Source organism: Struthio camelus, chromosome 15 (assembly GCF_040807025.1).
Source record: "Struthio camelus isolate bStrCam1 chromosome 15, bStrCam1.hap1, whole genome shotgun sequence".
Lineage (NCBI taxonomy): Eukaryota > Metazoa > Chordata > Aves > Struthioniformes > Struthionidae > Struthio > Struthio camelus.
The window spans coordinates 15,586,759-15,592,758 of NC_090956.1; the positions used below are offsets into that span (position 1 = coordinate 15,586,759).

At 43.9% G+C, this 6,000-nt stretch overlaps 1 protein-coding gene across 2 annotated transcripts in view; it reads right to left on the reverse strand.

The window, feature by feature from the left end:
* Nucleotides 1-2,221, reverse strand: part of LOC104149733 (uncharacterized) — a 308,193-nt gene extending 305,972 nt beyond the window's left edge. Inside the window, exons 1-2 of one of the 2 annotated variants that reach the window (XM_009683527.2) lie at nucleotides 1,840-2,221; nucleotides 197-256 (exon numbers count right to left, since the gene is read on the reverse strand). The gene's annotated coding sequence lies outside the window, so the exon portion shown is untranslated. The remainder of the gene's footprint in view (nucleotides 1-196; nucleotides 257-1,839) is intronic. The other variant, XM_009683528.2, reaches the window with a different exon arrangement.
* Nucleotides 2,222-6,000: the final 3,779 nt, after the last annotated feature.

Consider the following 6,000-nt stretch of genomic DNA (forward strand, 5'->3'; position numbering starts at 1 on the left):
AACCCATTTCCATAATTTCACTGGATCTTTACAACACAGTTTAATATTTGCCAATGAAGCAAATGAGCTGCAAGTAACATTCACAGATGGTTCATGTTTTCCATTAAGTCTGCAAGCTAAGATTTTCTTTGTTTACAAAAAAAAAAAAAAAAAAAGAAAAGAAGCTTTGGAAGAGTACCATGAACTGAAGGCTTACCCAAGTCAGTAAGTGGCGACCTATAAGCTTTTCAACACCCACAGGTCAACAAATCTCCATCTGTAAAACAACATTCACTTTTCTTACAAAGGAAAGAAAAACCTTGGTAAAGTAACAAGTTTGGTAAAGCCAACAAGCTACTTTGCAAGTCAAAAGTCAAGGCACGCAGACCTTGAATTTTCACTGGCGTGCAATGAAAATTACGCTATTTGTCTATAGTTTATGTTTCTATTTAAAGAACTAGAACTTTTCAGACTAACCTAGTTAAGGAGAATCAAAGCTAATTCCTCACATGTGCATACTCGCTCCCTCAGTTTCTCCTTTGATCTGCCTCAGATCAGGGAAGCAGTTCTCCCAGGGTTTTTTGACCATTTCTATTTTTCAAAATCATTTATGTCAGCATAAATCTAGACTTGTCAGCTCAGGAATAATGCAAAAGTGATATCTCATTGTTAAAATAAGTAATCCATTAAAAAGATCTTTCAGAGAAAAATGTCTTTCCCCTTACCAAACTAGTTTCTATGATACGCGTCCTTATTTATACAGCCAGGTTTCAACGCTGCGGTATTTGAAGTGGCATCACTCTGACATACTAACCGGCTTAAATCGTATTGACCCAGTGCTCCCAGAGCAGCTATTGATTGATCACACTATGCATGGAGAAGAAGAGGAAAAGAAAGGTCAAAACAATGATGATCTTTAAGCTGTACTTTTGTTCAAATATCTACCCTACGCATTATAGGAGTATAATCTCTCGCCCCTAGTTTATAGCGCTATTAGAAAATGGCAACATAGGCAGAGATGTAAATACAACTTTCCTAGGTGACACAGCAGTGCTCAGGACTTACTGTGCGTTGTGTTAATGCCTCCCTGGCAAGGGCTCAAAGCCATCCAACTGCATCCAACCGGCTCTATTTGACAATTTATGCTCAACATTAACACAATGCTAGAAATAAGTGCTTTTCTAATTTCAACTTTGTGGGGTTTTTTTTCCCAACTCTACTTTTGACCCAGATATTAAAAATAAATAGATGAGGAGGCAGTGGGAGGTGCAGGCCCCCCTGTTCGGGAAGGCAGGGCAGCACGCGGGTGCCCCGCGCGACAGGCTGGGCTCCGTGTTTCAGGGCTCAGTGGGGACCCAGCCATCTGCTGCGGGGTCTGAACTCACTCTTCAGAAAGTCTCTTTTCAATAGCTCGTTCACTTCCCAGCGATAGCTGCACACCAGCAGAACCACCAGTTCTGCATCGCAGAACATTTAAGCTACACAGAACAAGCAAGAACGTCAACAGCGGTTGCTTACCATTAACGCAAACTGCTGCTGAAGCACTACACTTCCCGACGCTCACTCCAGTTGGATAAATGCCCTTTCCACACTGTGGAAGCTACTGGACAGAGTCACCAGTTAAGCTCCTTTATACAGAACCAAAACCTTTCCTCATTTGGCAATACCCCAATTTTGGACTAGAAATGAATGTATTTTTCAAAGTGATTCATGTTTAAAGCTTCTACTGACGCATTAAACCAAGAGAGAGAAACGAAAAGCTAACCAAGTCTGCAATCACTAGAACTAATTTCCTGTTCTCAAAAGCTCCAGGTCACACTTTTCCAACAGTTAAGGCTAGGAGGAAAAAACCCATCTTACCTTTTATTCTCTTCTGCCTAACAAGGTACAATCTCGCACTCCAGCTTCCCCCCATCAGCATCCACACAGCATCGTTCCCTCCTATCCAGCTGCTGCCTCGCACAGAACACGTGCGACCACCCCGTTCAAAAGCCTTGCTCCTCTCTCAGGTGACCGACCTCAGAGTACATTAAGAAGTTTAGCTGCAGCGTGCATCAAGACATACACTCTTGTTCCTTAGAAAAGCTATAAAAAGGAGGGCGACGATCTTAGTTTTCACAGGGTCCTTATTTCCTTTATCTTCAGAATTCAGATTTAATTGAAGCATCAGTGTAAATTCGCTGGCACTCTGTGCTTACTAAGGATAAAATCCTCCATACTCACAAGTCAAATGAGAGCTCTGTTGTACAATAGCAACCGTGATTTTATTTCAAAAATGAATTTCTCACTTATGCAGGAAGTCAGCTCAATTTTAGCTCTATTTTAGTTTCATTATGTCTTACTCAGATCCCAATAGCGTAGTCCTGTATTTCAGTTTAAGGTATCCAGACAAACGCACACAAATCTATCTTAAGACCACACCTACACACAGAGAGTGCTTCTGAGGCTTCCAGAATGTATAAACTCCCAATTTATGCATAGCAAATCTAATTTTGTGCATGCATCAGAACTGCACAGCACATGCACACCACATGTTCAGCCCATACATTTTGGAATTACACCTACTGAGTAGGTGCATGTGCAGTAAATCTGATGCTTCCTGAAAGCACTAGGCTTACTGCAGCCAACTTGCCAGCACAACGGCCCTCACCTGGTCCCTGTACATTTTGAAAGCCTACACATGATAAAGTACTTAAAATTTCCCACACCAAAATGTCAGGGTGGGGGAGAGAAAGGGTGGACATAAATCCTCAAATATGCATATTCTTAACCCCAGTGCAGGATGAATTCTGTACAGTTCTTCACAGATATATTTAAAGTCCATGCAAGTACTATTTACCCTCAAACACATGCAATAAAAACACAATGCCTTATTAAGAAGTATTGGCTGCTTGCATTACTTCAGACAACTGAAGTCACAGGGATTTGGAGACTCCCTATCAATTTTCTTCTAAGCACAGTTTGAATGAGTGAAGACACACCATCCACCTGATGAACCTGTAGTCTATGCTCATGAACCTTTACTGAGAGATGCTAACTTAGAGGCCTATTTCCATGCTATGTTAATAGGTCTGTCTGATTATGAGGTGCTTACACTGTCATGACTTATGTAGAAAGTACGTTTGATCTGCATGACTATCACCTCTCTCTTCCACCATCTGGGTGCCTGTTACCTCTAAGCAACAACCATGCTTCACCACCAAAGGCAGAAAGGCCAGCAGAGGCGAGCACCAGAGGAGGAGACCCTTTCCTGGAACACCCTCACCACCAGGTCGTTAAACCTGGCGGGAAGCATTTCTATACAAAATAGCTTCTTTCTTACAATATAGATATTCTTTCTACTCCTGCAGTTAGCGCTACACACAATTAGGTGATACCTAGTCACCAATCTTAAGGAAGCTTACAACACCAGCAAACCAACTGCTACTACTGCATTAAGAGAGAGATTAAGAACCTCTCAAGTATAAACCGAGCAAGAAGATGGGCAGGTCACCCTCCAACACACACACATACGCTTTCTCCTAAGTGATTACAGTAGCTCCCCTAGGGAACTCTCAGCCTTGCACTTCTGCTGTTGGCTACAGGAGCATTTCACAAATTAGGAGAATTTTCCCTTAGTGCAGAGACCCAGCTGATGCTACTTAATGTCTCCTCCTCTGAGTTCACAGCTTCTGGCTTTTGACCTCGTTACCCTTTCAAAGGGGTTTATAGCAGAGCCTTCTTAATTGACACCTCCCAGCAAAAGTTAAAAAAAAAAAAAAGAAAAAAAAAGCCAAAAAGCCAGCCAGTTAAGTGCTTTTACTCCAGTTTACACAGGTTCTTGTGCCAAACTATCACGTTAAGTCTCTAATCATGCACCATGGGAGCAGTGCACCTCCAGCAGGCAGGCCACACAGTCCGAGGGTTTGGGGGTTTTTTGGATTGTTTTTTGCAGGGGTCTGGGTTCCCTCCTGCTCTGCTGGTGGCTGGGAGCCCCCGGCACCAGGGCAGACCCCTGGCACCCAGGGCTGCCTGCGGTCCGCTTTGACACTGGCACGTCCCACCTCTGCTTTGCGTGGCCACGCTGCAACGCTATGTGTTACTGTCTATAAACTGCGTGTCAACCACCACCTATTTTTTCAGGGGTGGAAACATAGCAAAAGCCTCATGCTCCTTTTTTTTTTTTTTCCCTCTCCCCTCAAGCAGTCGTGGGACTCCGCACAAAACCTTCGTATTTGCATTTACCTGCTACCTTACGTGCCCCTGTCGCTACAACGGATGATTAAATTGCTGCAGAAGCAGTTGTTTCAGCGACTGTTTCCCCCCCCAACACCCGCCCGCCCCCCCCGGCTCTCTGGCCTCCGCGCCGACTCCAAACGCCGCAAATAAGAGATTTGGTTGGGTTCCCCCCCCCAACCTGCCTCTAGCAGAGAGAACAGCTGAAGCGGGACAGACACGAGCGGGGCGCACAGCCAGACCCTCCAGGGCAAAAGCCGCTCGTCCCGCTGGCGGCCGCAGCGCACCCGGGCGCGGTGCTGCGCCCTCCCGCGCCTGAACCGGGCCGCCGGCCACCCGCAAGGCGGCTCCTGCTGACCCGGGCGCAGGGGCTGGAAAAATACCGCCAGGAAAAGTGGGAAATGCAAAAACCGCCAGAAAAGTGCTTATTTTGCGATTTTTAAAACAAATTGCGGAAGATAAGTCTTGCATGTAGCACCAGCCTAATTCCAGGGTGAGAGAGTGCCCAGATGTTTCAATTAATATAATTACAAGTGTATCCTTTGAGCTGAACTTCACAGGTGAAGGAATCCTCTGATTTACTGCCTCCATAAAAGAAAAATTAAAAAAAAAAAAGAGAGAGAGAGAAGTTAGCTCGTTCCCTCTGAGTGATAGTCTGCCACTACAAACATTTCAGGTTATTTTAAGTGCGCTCACATTTTACAGAAATGTATGTCAGTATTTTTATCACATAACTAGCGAGTGTGCCCAGAATGTGCGATGCACTGTAACAAAACTGCCTTTACACAGAATGGCTCCCTGAGCATTGGGGTCTTGGCTGAAGAGCTTTTATGTTTTTAGGAATTTTTCTGTATAGCAGCTGTAGCAAATCTGCAGGTGACCTGTTTCTGAGACACAATCTGCTGTATTGCCCAATATCATGAAAAACACCACGCAGTAGAAATAAAACGGTAGGGCCCCAAAGATATATCACAATACCTACTAGTGAGCCAAACAGTAAAAGAATGGTTTTTTATTTGCTTAATATTAAGCCCTCTTTTCAAAAACATCTAAGTCTTCAGAGAAGAAGTTTCTTGATGTTTAAACCGCCCAGCTTTTGACTTTAATTATTTAGTTTAAAAAAAATGTAATGCTCTACTTCTGGATTACCTTTTCAGTTGCAGTACTGGCCCAGAGGATATCTAGAGCAAATTCTGTTTGTAGTGCTAACACAGGGGCTTGGAAACAACGTACATTTGCAAATGCCCAAGATTTCCAAAGTCTATTAGCACGTTCTCACTATTTTAGGAGGCTGGGCCATGATGTGTACACCTGTAAGATGGGAGGAAGCCAGGTCTAAAGTTTCAGCATTTATAAATCTCATCACAGGCCTTTCTACGAGAAAACAGATTTTTACCTTTTATCTTGGGGTAGGGAGAACAGAGCCCTATCAACCGCTGTTACGGATGCTTCTTCATTGTAAATGCACAGTGGGCAGAGGGAGCACTTCAGTTATTTCTTCTGTAGTTCTTGAATATCTCTGGTGCAAATGGGCCTAATGAAAGCTGAACTGGAAAAATGTTGTTGCAACATTCAGTGAGGCAAGTAAAAGTTTGCTTTTCCTGTGCCGTAATAGCAAGGCACTTTTTTTTTTTTTTTGCGAGAGCTAACTGAATATTCCAGTATTTTATAAAACACGCGTGCCGATGAGGTAAATTGCTGTAGGAGTGGACTGTGTACTCCTGGAGCCCTTGTCTACCCTGAAGAGGTTCCTGCAGGCCTCATCTTGCTGCTGATCCATCAGCAGATTAACTATCTTGGTTTCTA